Raw genomic sequence first — 22,879 nt, forward strand, 5'->3', positions numbered from 1 at the left:
ACAAACAAACACACACAGGCAAACGTGGAGCCCGACTGCCAATCACTGGACTTATGTCAGCATCCGAACCTAAACACACGCAAAGAGGCAAACGTGGAGCCCAAATGCCAATCACTGGACTTACATTGACATCCGAACCTAAACAACACAACAGATAGATAGGGAGTCGGGGACTCAGCCTATAACTGTCAAACACACACAAACAAGACAGACAGCAAATGCTAAGGAGTCAGGGACTCGAGCCTAGCAAAGGTCAGACAGCACACACAAAAAGAAAGAAAAGGCGCCCGGAGAGATCAGCTCAATCTCCTGCCTACATACTTCATCTGGTATGAAGATCAGGGCGATGTAGTTCCCCTACGCAGGGATAAAGGACTAGCCTAACCAGATAACAGAGGGAGACACAACTCTAGGGAGACTACGACTCGAGCCTAGATGTTGTCATGCAAAATCAACCTTAAGTTATGGTTTCTAGCTAAATGGCACAAGGGCCAACCTATCCTAAGTATGGCTCACACAGGAAGCAAGCCACACACACTTAACTTGCACAGGAAGCAAGCCAAGCAAAACCTAACTTGCACAGGAAGCAAGTCAAACTATCCTAACTTGCACAGGAAGCAAGTCAAACTATCCTAACTTGCACAGGAAGCAAGTCAAACTATCCTAACTTGCACAGGAAGCAAGTCAAACTATCCTAACTTGCACAGGAAGCAAGTCAAACTATCCTAACTTGCACAGGAAGCAAGTCAAACTATCCTAACTTGCACAGGAAGCAAGTCAAACTATCCTAACTTGCACAGGAAGCAAGTCAAACAATCCTACAAGCACAGATAGCACACGCTATACACAAACAAGTGGCTCAAACAAGGGTTAGGTTTTAGTCAAGGGGTCATATCAACCTCAACAAACAAACCTCTGGAACTGGGTGAATGTTGCTCTTAACCTTGCCATTGAGGGGCTAAGGTGAAGCAGATGAAAGGATGAAGTGAGGATGAGACCTCACAGCTCTTATCCCTGGTCTGGGAGAGCTCAAGACAAGAATGTGTGGGTTCAGAAAGTGGGAACCCTTCTACACATTTAGAACTGACTCAACTGTACAGTTGTACAAGATCTTGGGTTTGTATCTGCAATGCATCAACACAGTGGTGTGAGCAAGGCAGATGACACACTGAATAGTGGGGGATAGATTGCATATCCCTACCTTCCACCAATTGCCTCTTCACTTAGGAGGACTTTGACTCTATGCAAGGACAAATTAAACAATCACAAACATTGCCTCTTAAGGAGGACTTCAGACAGTTGCCTGGCCAAGTAACAGGCCAGGTCTTCCAGACTACATGAAGTAAAAGAGACATACCTCAATGCAAATTGCTTATACAAGCAAAGCAAAGCAAAAAGTTCACAAGGAACTAAGCAACTAAAGCACCTGAAACAGTCAAGCAAATGTTAGTATGCAACCTCAAACAAAACAAACAGAAACAGACACCAGCAGTTAATTGGAGGCACATGGATGTGCAAGGCACAAGGCTTAGGGCATGTGAGACAAGCCACATACAAAACAAAGAGGTTAGACAATGATACTTGAGTAAGCTCAATCAAAAGAATTGGTCTTAATGGCCATTTGATGGTCAACCTGAAATCACAAACTCAAAGGTGAGTAACAGGACCACTAGGGCTAGCCTAGGGTCAAAAGTGAATGAGAAAGTCCAAACAGCAAGGGGTAAGTATCCAAAATCATTTTCAAACAAATAGGAAACAAAACCAATTGGGTTCACATTCATATCAATCATCATCATCATTTTATGAACCATTTAGGTCAAAACATGGCAAACAGAAGCTCATAGAAGTCAACAGCAAGACTTAACTCAAAAGCAATCTAAACATTTTCCAAAAATCACCAAATAAATCATGATCAAACCTAACACATAGCATGGTAAGCATGTCAACTTTCATCCCATTTGGATGAGAGTAAGGCAGTCAATGAAAATCATGAAGTCAAACCAAATTCAAGCATGCACAAAGAAAGTCAACAAGCATGGGTCAACTTCAAAAAATCATATCAAATTGAAAACAGATGAGAAATGAATGAGATTAACACCAATGCCAAGCTTGAGATGTCTAGTTATCACATATCAAATTTCATGTCCACCTAATAAAGTATGAGAATTTCACAAATGAAATGGGAACATGTGTCACACAAAGTCAACTATTGACTAGGCAGGGGAGAAAATCTCAAACAATTAGGAAAATAGCTCAAATAAATCCAAGAAAATTCACATGTGAACTAGACATACAAGAGTAGGTTCATGCAAAATTTGGGGTCATTTGGATGTAAGGAAGCATGGTAATGAAAATCATGAAGTTGGACATCAATGGTGTGACACAAGTTGTCACACCCTAATTCAAAAAATCATATCTCACAAACCACAAATGATAAATCCACAAACTTTATACCAAAATCACCATGAATGTGTCTAGTTTAAGCACACAAAAATTGGGAGCCATTGGATAAAGTATCATCATTTCACAAATGTTTTGGCAAGATGTACAAAATTTGGTCACATGTCACAAACCCTAGCACCATTTAAAAACCACTCACCCAAAAATTCTGGAAAAATAATGATAAAAAAGTAGAGATCATGATGAATACAACACAAAAAATCCCATTGAATTTGGATCAAAAATGAGCAAGTTATGAATTTTGGAAGGTTGGTTATAAAAATGTGAAATAAATGAAGCAAGAATGGCATTTTTGTAATATTTGAATCCACTTAACAAAACACAGTCGTTTTGGGCAGTAAATGGAATGTTTTGATTGGCTGGAGGGGAATGGCACAGTACACGTGAGGAAAGAAGAAAAAACTGGAAAATGGCTTTGGGGTTTACTGTAGCAGCATCATCTCCAAATTCGAATTTCTTAATTTCTCCCCAAAAATGTCAATTGAGCATACCATTGTAATCATCAAACATCATACAACAACAATCCAAACCCTATTTTCATTAATTTGAACTACACAACAAGAAATCACATGAAACATTTTCAAACATCAAACTTTATCTCATCATATCTTCATGGACAAGCAATCATTTTCAAAAAGGAAAGCATCACTAAACTCAGCATTGAAAGATCTTTCCAAAGTATATGTCAATTTGAGAAAATGGGAGGGTCGAATCCATACCTTTTTTGAAGGGCAGTTTGTGTCCTTGATGTTGTTTGTTACTATTGAAGTGAGACAGTTGTCCAATGGCCTTCTTGATGATGACTGGTGAAGTTCTTGTGCCTTGTGGATGCTTGGAGTGGAATTCAATGTTCAACCTCTTTGATGATGAACCAACAAGACAAGGTCAAGGTGTGGTTTTGGTGTTTGACAGCAAAATGAAAATGCATAGCAAGGGTGAGGTTTGAGTGGAGTGTAAATGCCTAGGCCAGGTTAAGAAATGAGGGAGTAAGTGAAGGTGATTTGGTCTGCTGCTATGGGTTGGCAAGGCAGGATTGTTTCTTGTGGCTGCTAGTTTTGGACAGCAAAAGCAAGGTGAGGGCAAGGTGGATCAAATTCTCTGCTGTAGTGTTATGTTGGTCTTTTTGAGATTATTGAGTTTTGATAGCTTTTTCCATCTGCCAACAGGAAGGTCAAACAAGGTGAATGAAAGATTGATTGGATTTGCTAAGTTATGTTGGCTGCAGTTAGTGCTTGGTTTTGACAGAAAAGGATGAGGGAATATGGTCCAAATGCAAGGCTTGGTTTTGAGTTGGACAGGTTCTTTGGAGTTTGGCCAAGTGAAGTTCAAATGCAAGTAGCCAAATGTGATTTGGGAGGGTGTGACTGGTTTTTCATGGCCAGGTTAGTTTGTTGTGTTTGTAAGGTTTTGAAGGTGCAGTGTAGGGTTTTTGAGAGTACAAGGTTTTGTTGGTTAGCAGGTTTTATGTCATGTTAGCAAGGCAAGGTAGGGTTGGCTATGCTACTGGTTTGTTTTTGTGCTTTTGGACAGGGCCAATGCACTGCCAATAGCAGGGTGAGTTGGAGAGAGTGTGAGAGGGGTTTGGTTGGTCTGCTACTGGTTTTGTTATGGCAGGGAAGTGGTGCAGAACAATGTGCAAGGCAAAGGGTGAGTGCAGTTGGTCATGGCTTGTGGCTGTTAGCTTCATGACAGATAGTGAGGCTCTTCATCTTTGGTTTTTTGTGCAGTTGGTGGCATGGCAGGGTTTCTTTAGGCAATGCAAGGCCAGGCTTGGCAAAATGCAAGTGAGGTTATTTTTTGTGAATGAGGTTTGTTGGTTGGGTTATCTCATGTTTTTGGCCCTAGGCAAGGTTTTTTGCTCATTATCAGTTTGGACAGACAAGGGTGAGATGCAAAGCCAATAGCTAGGTTAGTTTTAGAGAGTGTATGGAGTTGGCTAGGTTTTGTTGTTAGGTTGGTTGCTGTTGCTATTGCTGCAGTTAGACAGAAAAGGTGTTTTTGATAGAGAACATCAAATGCCAACAACAGGGTTCCTCCTCTTTTGATCTCAGCAGAACCAACTTTAACATGCCAAAGTGAGTGAGTTTTTCTGAATGAACCTTTTCTTATCCATTTGCCTTGGCCAAGAATCTTGTGATGCTGCTACTGCTACTGGTTGTGATGACAGGAAAAGTGCAAAGTGGCCAAGTGATTTCCTTTGCCTGCTGCTGGGTTGTTGGGACAGGTTATTAGAGGAATGGCCAGGTGAGATCTTTTTGGGAAACGAGTGGAAAGTGTTTTTTGTCTGCTAATTGTTTTGGACAGAAGAAAATAATCAGATGCAAAATGTTAGTTCAGTTCTTTTGTTGCAAAGTCTTTTTTTTTGAATCAGCATGCCTTTCTCTCATTTGCCTTGGCCAAGTGGTTTTGTGGTTTGTGCTGCCAATGCTGTTACCAGTCACAGCAAATTAAGGCCTTGGTCTGCTATGAGCAGTACCAGGCATGGCAAGGCCCATGCTTTTGGATGCTTTTGACAGCTCTTTTCAAAATGGCCAAGGATCATGCTCCACAAAATGAAGTTCTCTCTTGTGTTATGCAGCCAAATCCTCAAGATGACAGGAATTTTTCCATAAAATCTGCTATGCCATATGGTACAAGTATGGTTCATGGACTTGGTTGTTGAAAACAATGTCCTTTTTGCCAATGTTCAAATAAGCTAGTATGGCCATATGTACTATTGGAGTATGGCTGCACAATGAGGCTCACCATGACAGAAAAAATGATCAAGAATGCTGCATAATGATGCTGGTACAAGGCATGGTTGTGGAAAGCAAGGACAAGCATGGTGCATTTGTACCTTTCTTATAATTCAAGCAACCAAGTATAGATTCACATGTGCTGCATAATTTGACTTTGCAAACACATTTAAAATGATATTTATGAGCTGTCCCAATTGGCCAAATGCTGAAAAAATGTTTAAATCAAAAAGTCAACTCTTGGTCAAACTTACATTTAAATGAAATAGGTCAAAATATGCCATTTTGATTGGTGAAGTTTTGGCACATGAAATTTATATTTTTGGAAAGAGGGGATCAAATGTGACTTGTAGGAAAAAACCCCACCAAAATTGGTCAAACGGTTTGAGAGATATGGCCTTCTGAAGTTCAAGATTTTCTGAAATCGATTCGATCATAACTTGCCAACCACACATGGGAATTGAGAGTTCTTGGACTTTTTGGAAATGGGAGAACAAGATCTTCAACTTTCATGTTGGGCAAAAATTCATTTGAGGCTTGTATCATGATGTAAGTTTGAGGATGAAAACTTTCCATTTATGGCAAGTTTCAGTTACAGGCCCAGTTTCCATTTTGGGAAATTCATGATCTGGCTTCAAATTCTTCCATGATGGTGTTTGGCATGATATATGATGACTATTTGGACATGAATGAACTCTCACAAACCAATTCCAATCATCAAATCACTGATTAAATGGACAGTTGACCAACAGTTGACTTTTAGGATATCTGTCTGATTGTGCATTGACTGATGACTTCCAAACCCTAATTCCTTGAGAACTTGACTTCAAATGATGTCCCAAGTTGTATGAACTCTTGATTATTAACCATGGTGCCCAAATTCCACAAGAATGACCACCATCCACTGCTTTGACTGACAGTTGACTTTTTTAGGGTTTTTGACTGTCTAGGCATGAACTGCTGACCCCTGAGCCTTCAACCCTTGACTTGAACACTTCAAATAGAACTTCAAGCCATGTGAACTTGTTGGACAAACCTCAAGGCCTTGATTCAATGAGAAATCCCTTTGCTTGCTTGGTTGACTGATCAGGAGATCAGTTTGACCTAATTCTTGATTGCTTGCACTTGAGGCAACTGAGGGACAATGCAAATGCTATGCAATGGATCATGATATGCCATGACCTAACATGAAAATGTATGTATAATGGTAGGTGCAAATTTGAGGTGCTACAGCTGCCCCTATTCAATCAGCTGGGAACCCGAATGGATGAGAGCGACGGCTGTCAGACTTTCAGGGTAAACAGGGATTGAATACCAAAGAACCGTAGAATTTGCACAGTACTGGATACAAGAACCACGTCATTTACCGATGACGCCTGCAATTGACAACTTCAGAAAAGCAAAACCATTTACCGATGGTTGAAGAACTGGAAACTTGATATTTACCGATATCAACTTCAGCACGACCATTTACCGATGGCGGCTGGGGAAAAACAAACTTCTGAAAAGCAAAACCATTTACCGATGGTTAGAACTTGATATTTACCGATATCAACTTCAACCAGACCATTTACCGATGGCTGCTGGGAAACAGATTCGATGTTGAAAGGAAGCAAGACCATTTACCGATGGTGGCTTCAAAGAAACTTGACATTTACCGATGTCAACTTCAAACTGGCCATTTACCGATGGCTACTGTAACTGGGAATTCGACATTTACCGATATCGAAGAAATACGGGGCCATTTACCGATGGCATCTCCACTTGGGGAGGAACAAAATCTTTGTGGTGATACCAGACAAGACGTTTACCGACGACTTCTGGGGATTTTGATTTTATTGACCAGACATTTACCGATGACTGGGATGAGACTCGATGTTTACCGACATCGAAAGATGATGTTTACCGACATCAAAAGAATGACCAGACATTTACCGATGACTGGGGTGGGACACGATGTTTACCGACATCGAAAGATGATGTTTACCGACATCCAAAGAAATGACCAGACATTTACCGATGACTGGGAATGAGAAATTTATTAGGGAGATACAAATATTTGCAACCGGAAACCAGATAGGACATTTACAGATGACTCTACTGGGGATTTCTAGTTGGGAATTATCAGACATTTACCGATGACTGAGGAAAAGACTCGATGTTTACCGACACCGAAGCAATGGCGTTTACTGACACCAAAAAAAAGACCAGACATTTACCGATGACTGGGTGGAGACTCGATGTTTACAGACATCGAAAGATGATGTTTACCGACACCAAACAATGTTGACCAGACATTTACTGATGACTGGAGAGAAAACTCGATGTTTACAGACACCGAAACAATGGTGTTTACCGACACCAAAATGACCAGACATTTACCGATGACTGGGTGAGACTCGATGTTTACCGACACCGAAGGAATGGTGTTTACCGACACCAAAAATGATGACCAGACATTTACTGATGACTGGAGAGAAAACTCGATGTTTACAGACACCGAAACAATGGCGTTTACCGACACCAAAACAATGAAAACACACGCGGGTGTTGACATGACACTGACTAGTATTACAAAGTACAATATCTGGGATATGCTGAGGCAAGGCTGATCACTTGCTGGAGGGTCTCACTGGGGAGAAACAAACTTTCTGTCACCATCGGGTGAGGAAATAAACCTCTGTCACCATCGGGTGAGGAAATAAACCTCTGTCACCATCGGGTGAAGAAATAAACCTCTGTGGGGAATAAACAATTCTGAATGCTGTCAAGAGCAACTGTAGCAGTCTTGCTGTGCTGATGTCGAATGAAATGATCCGCCTCTGCCGGAGATACGGTCTGGTGAAGTTAACACATGAATGCATATGTTTGAATTTTTCTATGGCGTAATGCTCCATATGGAATGGAAATGCTACGCAATTTGAGGATGCAATGATTACTACATGCAAAATGCAAATGAACCCTGGCTAGGGAGCCGAAATGATCAGATACTCTGACTCTGTGGGGAGATTCCTCTTGGGGAAATACTCTGCGGGGAACTCTGCTTGAGGAATGGTAAAGCGACTTCACACTCTTGTTGAAGAATAGCACTGCTGCTGGGAAAAGGTAAACTCCGCTGGGGATATCCTTCAGTCCACAGGTAGGATAGATGCTGGAGATAAATTTCAGTGAACTGCCTCACTCGGGGAGGAAATCGGCAAATACAGGCCTACTGGGGATAGGTAATCCTTAGATCTGTTGGGGAATAGAAGGCGCTATCCACAGACGTCTTCGCGGGGGAACATAGCTCTGATGGCTTCCAAACTTGCTTGGGGAAAATATCTGCTGAGGAAACGTCCTTACAGATGCCAACCTGAAAACAGCACAACAAAATGCCCCCAGGGGATACATGGACAAGATACGCTCGAGTGTCCTCAACATTCAAAATGATTTTCAAATGTTTTGTCATCCTGCAAGCTATTGTTTAGCCTTCATGTTTTTATATGCAATGTTTATCAAAAATTCGGACATTTTTGCAAACAAAACAGTAAAAATAAAAACCAAAGAGCTATTTATCTGAATAACGACTTTTATTGATTGAAAATGTGCCTGAAAAGGCAAATACATTGGGAGGCAATTCCTAGAAAGAGGTAATTGCGCATAAAAAGAAAAAATCTATCCTAATGGCAATGTGAACACGGCATCCACTATTTCCCAATTCTGTTATAACTCACAGATCATCAGTTTTCCTCCCAACTCCTTGCTTTCCGAGAAGAATGACTGGACGGATCACATCTTTCGAGATGGCAGACGACAAAGCTTGATGAAGTACAGGCAACTCAGACTGTAGTCTTCGCTTTAATCCCTAACTTTTGCCTGGATCGCCCTTTCGGGTTTTCAATCCACCGGGATACCCATTTTTGCCTAAGTCGCCCTCGCGGGTTTTCGACTTACCGGGTGTACAAATTTTTTCATTTTATCCCTAACTTTTGCCCGAACCTTTTTCTGTTTTTTGGTTCGTCGGGATGCCCATTTTTTGCCTGGACTCTTTTTTTTTTTTTTTTTTTTGTCCAGCGGGTCAATTTATGCGAAGTATTTTTTGACTACATCTGAGTTGACAGGAGACGGAAAATCTTCACCATCCATAGTTGTAAGCATCAAGGCTCCACCGGAGAATACCTTCTTCACAACATACGGACCTTCGTAATTAGGAGTCCACTTGCCCCTGTTATCTGTACCGGGAGGGAGGATCCTCTTCAAAACTAAATCACCGACCTGATAGCTTCGAGGACGCACTTTCTGATCAAAGGCTCGCTTCATCCTTCTCTGATACAACTGTCCATGGCATACAGCTGCTAACCGTCTTTCTTCGATAAGGCTCAACTCGTTAAACCTTGTTCGAATCCACTCAGCTTCGTCCAGCTTGACATCCAACAAAACTCTCAGAGAAGGAATCTCCACTTCAACAGGTAGAACAGCTTCCATACCATACACAAGGGAGTAAGGGGTTGCCCCGGTCGACGTACGTACTGAGGTACGGTACCCATGCAAAGCGAAAGGCAGCATCTCATGCCAATCCTTGTACGTAATGACCATCTTCTGCACAATCTTCTTGATATTCTTGTTTGCCGCTTCTACAGCACCATTCATCTTCGGTCTGTAAGGAGAAGAATTGTGATGTTCAATCTTGAAATCTTTACACAGCTCCTTCATCATCTTGTTGTTGAGATTCGAACCATTGTCAGTGATGATTCTCTCAGGGACTCCATAACGACATATGATTTCTTTCTTGATGAACCGGGTAACCACTTGTTTGGTAACGTTAGCATAGGAAGATGCTTCCACCCATTTGGTGAAGTAGTCAATCGCAACCAAGATGAAGCGATGTCCGTTCGAAGCAGTAGGCTCAATCTTCCCAATCATATCAATGCCCCACATAGCAAACGGCCACGGCGAATTCATGATATTCAGAGGGCTTGGTGGTACATGCACCTTATCAGCATAGATTTGACACTTATGGCATTTCCGAGCATACTTGAAACAATCGGATTCCATAGTCATCCAGTAATAACCCGCTCTCAACAATTTCTTAGCCATTGCATGTCCGCCGGCATGGGTACCGAAGGAACCTTCATGAACTTCCTGCATTAACATGTCTGCCTCGGGTCTGTCCACGCATCTGAGCAAGACCATGTCAAAGTTTCTCTTATACAACACATCATCCTGATTCAAATAGAAGCTTCCAGCTAGCCTTCTCAGGGTTTTCTTGTCATTCTTCGACGCACCTTCAGGATATTCCTGAGTCTTGAGGAAGTTCTTGATGTCGTAATACCACGGCTTCTCATCAATCACAACAGACTCGGCTGCGAACACATACGCAGGCCTCTCAAGTCGATTCACCGCAACATGTGGCACATGATTCCACCAATGAACTTTGATCATAGATGACAAAGTAGCAAGGCATCAGCCATCTGATTCTCATCCCGGGGGACATGATACAACTTCACTTTCTTGAAGAACGTCAGTATTCTTCTGGTATAATCTCTATACGGAATCAAATGCGGCTGGTTCATATTCCAATCTCCATTGACTTGATTGATCACTAGAGCTGAATCTCCAAATATGTCAAGTGTTTTGATCCTCAGATCAATGGCTTCTTCTATCCCCATGATACAAGCCTCATACTCAGCTTCGTTGTTGGTGACGTCAAACGTCAATCTGGCAGAAAAAGGTATATGAGCACCTTTGGGATTGATCAATACTGCCCCAACACCGTTACCATTCATATTCACAGCCCCATCAAACATCAGTGTCCATTTGTCATCCGGGTCCGGTCCTTCCTCGACAAGAGGCTCTTCGCAATCTTTCATCTTGAGATACATGATGTCTTCAGCAGGGAACTCAAACATCATAGGCTGATAATCTTCAATCGGTTGTTCGGCGAGGTAGTCTGACAGAATACTACCTTTGATGGCCTTCTGAGACGTGTACTGAATGTCATACTCTGTTAGAATCATCTGCCAACGGGCAACACGTCCGGTGAGAGCCGGTTTCTCAAAGATGTACTTTACTGGATCCATCTTAGAAATCAACAAAGTGGTATGGTTCAACATATACTGTCTTAGTCGGCGAGCAGCCCAGGCCAAAGCACAGCAAGTTTTCTCGAGCAGTGAATATCTTGTTTCACAGTCGGTAAACTTTTTGCTAAGGTAGTATATGGCATGCTCTTTTCGACCAGACTCGTCATGCTGTCCCAATACACACCCCATTGAGTTCTCAGTCACTGACAGGTACATTATCAAAGGTCTCCCTGGAACTGGAGGTATAAGGATTGGAGGTTTCTGTAAGTACTCCTTGATCTTGTCAAAAGCTTTCTGACAATCATCATTCCATTTGATCGCTTGATTTTTTCTGAGTAGTTTGAAAATTGGTTCACATGTAGCAGTTAGATGAGATATGAACCTTGCAATGTAGTTCAACCTCCCTAAAAACCCACGGACTTGCTTCTCCGTCTTCGGTTCAGGCATCTCTTGAATAGCTTTGACTTTCGCTGGATCGACCTCAATCCCTTTCTCACTGACAATGAAGCCTAAGAGCTTCCCTGATCTCACCCCAAACGTACACTTGTTCGGATTTAACCTCAGCTTGAACTTTCTCAACCGGTCAAACAGCTTCTGCAAGTTAACCAGGTGCTCCTCTTCTGTCTGCGACTTCGCGATCATGTCGTCCACGTACACTTCAATTTCTTTGTGCATCATGTCATGAAAAAGAGTCGTCATTGCCCTCTGATAGGTAGCACCAGAATTCTTCAGCCCAAATGGCATCACTTTGTAGCAGAACGTGCCCCAAGGTGTAATGAACGTCGTCTTTTCCATGTCCTCTGGCGCCATCTTGATCTGATTGTATCCGGAGAAACCATCCATGAAAGAGAATACCGAGGATTGAGCCGTGTTATCAACCAATACATCAATGTGAGGTAATGGGAAATCATCTTTCGGACTCGCTCTATTCAAATCCCGGTAATCGACACACATTCTGACTTTACCATCCTTCTTCGGCACAGGAACGATGTTGGCCACCCACGGCGGATAACTTGTAACAGCCAGAAAACCTGCATCCCACTGCTTCTGAACCTCTTCCTTGATCTTAGTTGCCATGTCAGGACTCGTTCTACGAAGCTTCTGCTTAACCGAAGGACATCCTTCCCTAAGAGGTAATCGATGCATCACAATGTCTGTATCTAAACCAGGCATATCTTGGTATGACCAGGCGAATACCTCCACATATTCTCTCAGCATCTCGATCAGCCTCCTCTTGACAGAGTCCTCTAAAACAGCCCCAATCTTGATTTCTCTTTTGTCGTCCTCAGTACCCAGATTAATAGTTTCCAGCTCCTCTTGATGAGGTTGGATGACCCTTTCCTCCTGCTTCAGTAATCTGGCCAATTCTGCAGGGAGTTCACAGTCTTCCTCACTCTCCTCTTCAGCTTGGTAGATGGGTTTGTCGAAATCATACTGAGCCATAACAGAACTGTTCATAGTGAATGCCATAAGATCGCTTCTGCATGTTCGATGCTTTGTTTTAGAAAAAGAGTTCAATAAAGTCAAAAAAACAAAAAACATTGCCATTTTTATTGTTTTTTGAAAAAGAAAAACGAAAACAAAAAATAGAAAGACAAGGATCACAAAGTTTGTTCAAAAAAATGTCCTTCATTAATGATAATCATTAAAACATGATGAGGCCCTACAAAAATGAATCACTACGCCTTGGGCAGAACGTAGGATTTTCATGCAAAATGACAAAACAACAGAAAATTACTCTGTCAGAAGAGTAACTTGAACCACTTCTTCAACCGTCCAGTTGTTGATAGACCCCCCTGGTGCACACGGGCGAACCCAGTTGTCCAAATCACAATCACTGTCACAGTCTTCACTACCGGTTGCAGAAACGTCGCCATGATTCATCAGCCCAGCGCTGGTAAAGGTACTCGGACCCGCTTGACCATTCTGCTCTGCTTGGAGAGGCTCATAACCAACGCCAAATTTGTCTTCTTTAACCGGCAAATCCACCATCTTGCCCCATCCTTCAGCTTTGCCAGAATCAACAACTTCCTTAGCCTGCTTGTAAGAAGTAATTGAAACACCCGGCTTCCTCTGCTCAGCATACGCCACTTTCTCAAGAGCCACAGTCTCAAACGCCTGGCATAAGGTTTCGTGGATCTCGCCATCCACCTCAACATATTTGAACGAGGATAGATGACTCACCAGAATCTCTTCTTCACCGCACACAGTCACAATCTGACCGTTCCAGACATACTTGAGCTTTTGATGGAGAGTCGACGAGACTGCCCCTGCTGCATGAATCCATGGACGCCCCAATAGACAGCTATAGGCGGGCTGGATGTCCATGACATAGAAGATGATATCAAAAACCTCAGGACCTATCTTCACAGGCAAGGTAACTTCTCCACACACAGAACGTTTGGATCCGTCGAAAGCACGAACGATCAGGTCACTGGGATTAAGCACGAACCCTTCCGCATCAATCTTCCTCAGAATCTGCTTAGGCAACACATTCAGCGACGACCCGGTGTCTACCAATACATGAGACAACACTGCCCCCTTGCACTCCATGGTGATGTGCAAGGCTTTGTTATGGTTTCGCCCTTCAGGCGGTAAGTCCAGGTTGGTGAAACCCACACCATGTCTGGTGCTCACATTGGCCATCACACCCTCCAGTTGATTGACAGAAATCTCCTGAGGTACGTAAGCCAGATTCAACATCTTCAGCAAGGCATTACGGTGTGCCTCAGAGCACATCAATAGTGAAAGTATAGAAATCTTGGACGGAGTCTGATTCAACTGATCCACAATCTTGTAGTCACTCTTCTTGATTATCTTCATAAACTCCTCCACGTCTTTCTCAAATGAGCCCTCGGGCGCTTCCTTCTGAACAGGCTCTTCCTCAACCACAGCTTGTTTACCCTTTGCTTTGGCGAGAGCTTCGGCATTATTGTCCCTCAAAGGCTGCGGTGCGAATAGACGACCGCTTCTGGTAAAACCTCCTGGACCCCCTACATTATCCACAGTCGGACCAACAGTTGCAGGAACTCTATTCGGTAAACCAATTGTCACTGGAGTTTGATTCACTGGTCTTGTCTGACTTTCAGCCCTTCTGTAATTGCGGTGAGCATTATCATACTTCCACGGCACAGCTCTACTATTCTCAACAGCCCTTCTTCCAGATGCAGCGGTAGTAGTTGGAACACTGATGGTTACAGGCACGGGAATGGTAACTGGGGTACCATTTGCTGCAGGTGCACTGACGACCCTTTGTCCACGTTCTTCAGACGGTTTAAAGTAAATGGTGATAGTTGACGCTGTTCCACGATCTTTTACAGCCCTACTGAATTGCAAACAACCCTCATCCATCATACCCTGGATACCGGCCCTTAACTGGTCGCAACCATTCTCAGATTCTGCACAGCCCAAACAATCTTCATCACAGCCCGGGTAGACACCCCCATTCAGCAGACGACCCTTCACAACTAGCAGAGAAGTCTGAACATCATCAACATTAACAACCAGATCTTCAGCTTCTTTCCCTTCAATATTGTTCACTCTATGCCCACCATGCTGAGGCATAGGGTTGTTTACGACGTTAGGCACAGGAGCGAAGTTGATCGCCTTGGCATCAATTAAATCTTGGACCTTGTGCTGGAGAGCTCGACACTTCTCAGTATGGTGGCCTGGTGCCCCAGAGTGAAAGTCACAACGGGCGTTTGCATCATAACCAGGAGGCAGCACTGTAGGCGGAGCCATTGTACGCAACTCAATCATCCCCAACCGGAGTAGTTCGGGTAGTAGCTCTGCGTAAGACATAGGCAGAGGATCAAATCTTCTATCAGCCTGCAATTTCTGTCTGGGCTGATAAGGACGCTGCTGTTGTTGTTGTTGTTGCGGTTGTTGAACTCTTGGTTGTTGTTGTTGACGAGGTTGAGGTGCCGGAATAGTCACTGCAGCCACTGGACGATATTGATCTCTGTTAGCATTTGTTCTGTACACACCCCCTCTGTGCTGTACAGCATTGGTCTCTCCTTCTCTACGGCGAGGTGCCCCAGAGAAGGGTTTCTTTAATGAAGACGAGGAACCAGCATCATGGATCCTACCAGCTTTGATTAGACTCTCAGTCCTCTCTCCACAAATGACAACATCAGAAAAACTACCGAACGGGCAGCTCCCCATCCGGTCCATAAACACACCTTGAAGAGTACTAATAAACATGTCTGTCAACTCCCTCTCCAGCATAGGGGGTTGAACTCTAGCAGCCAGTTCACGCCACCTCTGGGCATACTCCTTGAAGCTTTCTCCGGATTTCTGACATAGACTCTGCAGCTGAGTCCGGCTAGGCGCCATATCCATGTTATGTTTGTATTGCCTCAAAAAGGCCTCACCCAGATCCCTCCAACAGCGGATAGAATCTCTCTTCAATTCCATGTACCAGTCCAAAGAAGCCCCAGATAGACTGTCCTGGAAAAAATACATCCACATCTTTTCATCATCGGTATACGCAGAGATCTTTCTGTAGTAAGCCTGCACATGGGTGCGAGGGCAAGAAGTACCGTTGTATTTGTCGAAGGATGGTGCTTTGAACTTGTGAGGGATTCTCAAACCTTCAACCAATCCCATATTAGTAACATCAAAACCGAGAGAATTCTGACTTTCCATAGCACGGATCTTCTCAGCAAGCGCCTCAACTTTGCGGTCTCTCTCATTGACCCTTCCCAGAACGTCTTCGTCTTCACTGAGCAGAGAGAACATATCCTCTTGTCTGTCAACAATCGTAGCAGGATTACGGGCCGGAGCACGGACTACTCTGGCATTAGCGGCATCTGGAACAATAGGTTGACCGTTGATTCGAATACCCCCCAACTCATCACCTACAGCATAGTTGTTGACGGGTACTGCAGTAGCAACATTGTTATCATTGACCGGGCCTCCCTCTGGCGGAGCATGGTTGATCGGTGGATTTGCAGCCTCTTGTCTCTGAACCATAGCTCGGAGTTCTTCTTGACCTTGCGCAACCCCTTGCATCATATTCATAAACTGGGCCATGCTTGCCTTCATCTCAGCCAACTCAGCTTGAAATTGATCCATACTTCTCTGTTGATTCAGTCTTGTTGAGTAGCGGTGCGGACGTTGATCAGCTATCCTGCCTAAAACAGGAACCAGAGTGAGAAGTCACGATCAAGAACACCTGTTATGCAAAATGATATGAGTATGATGCTAATGATGCGTATGATGCACATGATATGCTCATTTCTCAGGCATTCAAAGAGCCTGACCCATCCTGAAAAGATGGCAACCTGCAGCAACAAGAGAACAAACAGATACAAGGAAATGCTGACATCCTTATATATACATAAGGGTAAAAAGGCATACAACCAATGTCAACAGAATACCGAATAAACAACGTACAAAAAAAAAGAATCCCATCCAACAAGCCTGGAGGTGATTCTTAACAAAAGATCCAAGAGATGGCTTACACGCAAATGAATCCCATCCAACAAGCCTGGAGGTGATTCTCAACAAAATACAATCAGAGATACAAACTAAGACAGATGGTCTTCCGGAATGAGGGTCTTCAGGTAATGGCACTGGTCTATCAACAGTGAGCATTCTGCACAATCTGGTAGAGGGGTGATCTTCTCCTTCAACTGTCTTCTGAGCTCCAAGACTTCTCCTCCAAGGTGGTCCTCTGATTTCTGTCTCAACTCCATCTCTTTCTTCAACTGAGCATCTTTGTCTCTGAGTTGCTTCTCCAAGTCTCTAATCTTCTTCTGATAACTGGCCTCAGCCCTCTGCAGCCTCAAGCGCTCCCGGTGTTCTGCATCTAACATACTATCCATCTCCTCGTAGGATCTCTTCTTGCTTCTCAGTCTGCTAGCATTTTCTCCTTGCACCTCCCTGAGTTGATGGGCCAAGTGCAGCTTATCAGCCTGAGCTTTGTACAGCTCCATATGGGTCTCTTGCTCCTTCTCTCTCAAACGACGATTCTCCATCAGGGCTTGCTTATAGTGCTCAGCAGGTACATTATCAGCAAGGATCAAGGGTGGTTGCTCCTGCAACGGTTCCATCCTATCGTAGGGTAGCAACAAAGTTTCCACTCTCTTCTTTACCCAATCAGTGTAATCAGGCATGGCTATGGCAAACTTCTTCCCTAAGACGGATCCATCTCTGACACCAATGGACTTCCAAGCTCTTCCAATCTGCTCCAACCTAACAGGGTCATCCTTCTTCTCAAAGTACACACTCTCGGCTATCTCAGCTTCACGTGGTCCTCTACTCATAACAAAACCTAACTGGCGAAGAGAAAGAACTGGATTATAATTTATACAACCCTTGGTCCCCACAAGTGGCACATTCCGGAATTCTCCACAGCTCATAATAACATTCTTCACATTCATCCGGTAAGATTGCCATCTGATGTCATAAGATGTGAGCGACATGATCCTCTGAGTCCACTTCAGAGTGCTCTGGGTATCCACAAACGGTCCACTGGCTGGCAGAAGAGACATGAACCATTTGAACAGAAGAGGTAGACAACACCTGATGGCTCCACCCTTACCATGCCTGCTGTGAATGGCATAGTAAGTATCTGCTAGAAGAGTAGGGATTGGATTCCCTCTGATGAAAATGCTGATAGCAGTGAAGTCAATGAAATTTGGCATACTGGGAAATAGGATGATCCCATAGATCATGGCAGCTAGCTGTGCGTGAAAAACTTCCCAATTCCCCTTTTCTGCTTCAACTCTGGCTATTCTCAGAAGAAACTTCAACGGCAGACCCACAACTCCCCCACTGGGCTTCCAATTATCACAAACTTCCTTAACACTCAACCGGAGAGCTCTGGCAACAACCTTAAAGTCAACCTCCTTTGGTACGTCCAAGAAAGGAACCTGATGCTGAATCGGGATGCTCAACAATATAGAATACTCCTCGAGAGTAGGTGCTAACTGGTAATCTTGGAACGTGAAACATCTAAGCTCCGGGTCATAGAACTGAAGAAGTGTCTGCAACGGCACCGGGTCAACTACTGTCTTCAACACTATCAGGATATCCCCATACTGGTTCACGAACCCCCCTAGACGATCACTGGTCACAAGACTGCCCAACTCAATCAGAGGCGTTAAAGGCTCCCGGTAAAAAACGTAGATACAAGTCTTCCGCTTCAACTCTGGGACTGTTGCCATCTCTATCAGTGAACAAGCTCTGGAATGTACCTGAGAAATGATATGCATGCAGGGATTAGTTTTTTTCTTTTTTTTTCTTTCTCTTTTTTTCTTTTTTTCATTTTTTTTTTTTTTTTTTTTTTTTTTTTTTTTTGCGTTTCTTTTTGAAAATAAATATGCTATGATGCACATGATGCAGACACAACTGGCTGGCGGTGCATCTCTGATCACAAAGTCGAAGCTTCGGTCTAAACTCAGAACCCAAATCCAACTTGAAAACCCAAGGTCAACTGAATATACCGTTGTCTGAACCCAAAGTCACCAACAGAACCATAAGTCACCAACAGTACCTGTAAATGATGAACCCTTCCCCACTCACGGGTGTAGTCTAGGCCAGGGTAAGGTCAAGAGAAACGCAGGATAAACAACCCTTTCAAGAATATCATCCTGTGCACACCCGATGTATGCACCGATAATACCCCATCAGAGTCTGAACTGCTCGTGATATCAATGTTCCGCTAAGTGGCGTACACCACCCGCTTCCCATGAATCACTCTATTCCTAGGTTTCCTAGATTTCACTCATAGCCTGGGTATTGGGCCTTTTACCTCATAGAACTCCCACCCCAACAGAGAGAAACAGACAACCAGCCAGGTGAACAGATGAATAAATGCAAACATTAATGCAAACATAGATGCAAACAATAGACAATGAATGCAAACAGTAAATAATGAATGCAATAAATAAACACAGCACAAAGCAACCAAAACCCTAACCTAGAGAGCGCTAGGAGAGACTCGCTTAGGGAAGATGGACCAGCATAGGTCAACTTCTCTATATCCCCAGCAGAGTCGCCAGCTGTCGCATCGCGCGAAAAACCGGCGGGAAAAGAAAGAACAACAGAGCCGCCACCGTGCGTTATTTATCCCAAAAGAGGGAAAGGAAACGCTCAGAGTAAACCTAGGAAAGAACATGGTCTCGCGACCAAAGAGAATGGGTTCGGGAGTCGGTTATGCGAAGGGAAGGTATTAGCACCCCTACGCATCCGTAGTACTCTACGGGATCCACGCACAAAAGGAAGGATAAATTGGTTGCTAAACACTGCTCAAATATTCACACACACTGGCTGAAAGAAACGAAAGAGACTGACTGAAACTGGACTCGGCAGGATGTCGCATCCTGGGCCTACTTAGTCTATCAGGCATAGACATCAGAGTCGAAGTAGTTCGGACTGGGGAAACGACACATGCTCGCTAGGATATCGCATCCTATGCATACGTATCTTCTCGGACGAGAGAAGAATCAGAGCATTCGTAGCTCGGCTGACACGCACACAAACAAACACACACAGGCAAACGTGGAGCCCGACTGCCAATCACTGGACTTATGTCAGCATCCGAACCTAAACACACGCAAAGAGGCAAACGTGGAGCCCAAATGCCAATCACTGGACTTACATTGACATCCGAACCTAAACAACACAACAGATAGATAGGGAGTCGGGGACTCAGCCTATAACTGTCAAACACACACAAACAAGACAGACAGCAAATGCTAAGGAGTCAGGGACTCGAGCCTAGCAAAGGTCAGACAGCACACACAAAAAGAAAGAAAAGGCGCCCGGAGAGATCAGCTCAATCTCCTGCCTACATACTTCATCTGGTATGAAGATCAGGGCGATGTAGTTCCCCTACGCAGGGATAAAGGACTAGCCTAACCAGATAACAGAGGGAGACACAACTCTAGGGAGACTACGACTCGAGCCTAGATGTTGTCATGCAAAATCAACCTTAAGTTATGGTTTCTAGCTAAATGGCACAAGGGCCAACCTATCCTAAGTATGGCTCACACAGGAAGCAAGCCACACACACTTAACTTGCACAGGAAGCAAGCCAAGCAAAACCTAACTTGCACAGGAAGCAAGTCAAACTATCCTAACTTGCACAGGAAGCAAGTCAAACTATCCTAACTTGCACAGGAAGCAAGTCAAACTATCCTAACTTGCACAGGAAGCAAGTCAAACTATCCTAACTTGCACAGGAAGCAAGTCAAACTATCCTAACTTGCACAGGAAGCAAGTCAAACTATCCTAACTTGCACAGGAAGCAAGTCAAACTATCCTAACTTGCACAGGAAGCAAGTCAAACAATCCTACAAGCACAGATAGCACACGCTATACACAAACAAGTGGCTCAAACAAGGGTTAGGTTTTAGTCAAGGGGTCATATCAACCTCAACAAACAAACCTCTGGAACTGGGTGAATGTTGCTCTTAACCTTGCCATTGAGGGGCTAAGGTGAAGCAGATGAAAGGATGAAGTGAGGATGAGACCTCACAGCTCTTATCCCTGGTCTGGGAGAGCTCAAGACAAGAATGTGTGGGTTCAGAAAGTGGGAACCCTTCTACACATTTAGAACTGACTCAACTGTACAGTTGTACAAGATCTTGGGTTTGTATCTGCAATGCATCAACACAGTGGTGTGAGCAAGGCAGATGACACACTGAATAGTGGGGGATAGATTGCATATCCCTACCTTCCACCAATTGCCTCTTCACTTAGGAGGACTTTGACTCTATGCAAGGACAAAATTAAACAATCACAAACATTGCCTCTTAAGGAGGACTTCAGACAGTTGCCTGGCCAAGTAACAGGCCAGGTCTTCCAGACTACATGAAGTAAAAGAGACATACCTCAATGCAAATTGCTTATACAAGCAAAGCAAAGCAAAAAGTTCACAAGGAACTAAGCAACTAAAGCACCTGAAACAGTCAAGCAAATGTTAGTATGCAACCTCAAACAAAACAAACAGAAACAGACACCAGCAGTTAATTGGAGGCACATGGATGTGCAAGGCACAAGGCTTAGGGCATGTGAGCCAAGCCACCTACAAAACAAAGAGGTTAGACAATGATACTTGAGTAAGCTCAATCAAAAGAATTGGTCTTAATGGCCATTTGATGGTCAACCTGAAATCACAAACTCAAAGGTGAGTAACAGGACCACTAGGGCTAGCCTAGGGTCAAAAGTGAATGAGAAAGTCCAAACAGCAAGGGGTAAGTATCCAAAATCATGTTCAAACAAATAGGAAACAAAACCAATTGGGTTCACATTCATATCAATCATCATCATCATTTTATGAACCATTTAGGTCAAAACATGGCAAACAGAAGCTCATAGAAGTCAACAGCAAGACTTAACTCAAAAGCAATCTAAACATTTTCCAAAAATCACCAAATAAATCATGATCAAACCTAACACATAGCATGGTAAGCATGTCAACTTTCATCCCATTTGGATGAGAGTAAGGCAGTCAATGAAAATCATGAAGTCAAACCAAATTCAAGCATGCACAAAGAAAGTCAACAAGCATGGGTCAACTTCAAAAAATCATATCAAATTGAAAACAGATGAGAAATGAATGAGATTAACACCAATGCCAAGCTTGAGATGTCTAGTTATCACATATCAAATTTCATGTCCACCTAATAAAGTATGAGAATTTCACAAATGAAATGGGAACATGTGTCACACAAAGTCAACTATTGACTAGGCAGGGGAGAAAATCTCAAACAATTAGGAAAATAGCTCAAATAAATCCAAGAAAATTCACATGTGAACTAGACATACAAGAGTAGGTTCATGCAAAATTTGGGGTCATTTGGATGTAAGGAAGCATGGTAATGAAAATCATGAAGTTGGACATCAATGGTGTGACACAAGTTGTCACACCCTAATTCAAAAAATCATATCTCACAAACCACAAATGATAAATCCACAAACTTTATACCAAAATCACCATGAATGTGTCTAGTTTAAGCACAAAAAAATTGGGAGCCATTGGATAAAGTATCATCATTTCACAAATGTTTTGGCAAGATGTACAAAATTTGGTCACATGTCACAAACCCTAGCACCATTTAAAAACCACTCACCCAAAAATTCTGGAAAAATAATGATAAAAAAGTAGAGATCATGATGAATACAACACAAAAAATCCCATTGAATTTGGATCAAAAATGAGCAAGTTATGAATTTTGGAAGGTTGGTTATAAAAATGTGAAATAAATGAAGCAAGAATGGCATTTTTGTAATATTTGAATCCACTTAACAAAACACAGTCGTTTTGGGCAGTAAATGGAATGTTTTGATTGGCTGGAGGGGAATGGCACAGTACACGTGAGGAAAGAAGAAAAAACTGGAAAATGGCTTTGGGGTTTACTGTAGCAGCATCATCTCCAAATTCGAATTTCTTAATTTCTCCCCAAAAATGTCAATTGAGCATACCATTGTAATCATCAAACATCATACAACAACAATCCAAACCCTATTTTCATTAATTTGAACTACACAACAAGAAATCACATGAAACATTTTCAAACATCAAACTTTATCTCATCATATCTTCATGGACAAGCAATCATTTTCAAAAAGGAAAGCATCACTAAACTCAGCATTGAAAGATCTTTCCAAAGT

Source organism: Lathyrus oleraceus, chromosome 6, assembly GCF_024323335.1.
Source record: "Lathyrus oleraceus cultivar Zhongwan6 chromosome 6, CAAS_Psat_ZW6_1.0, whole genome shotgun sequence".
In the NCBI taxonomy this organism is placed as follows: Eukaryota; Viridiplantae; Streptophyta; class Magnoliopsida; order Fabales; family Fabaceae; genus Lathyrus; species Lathyrus oleraceus.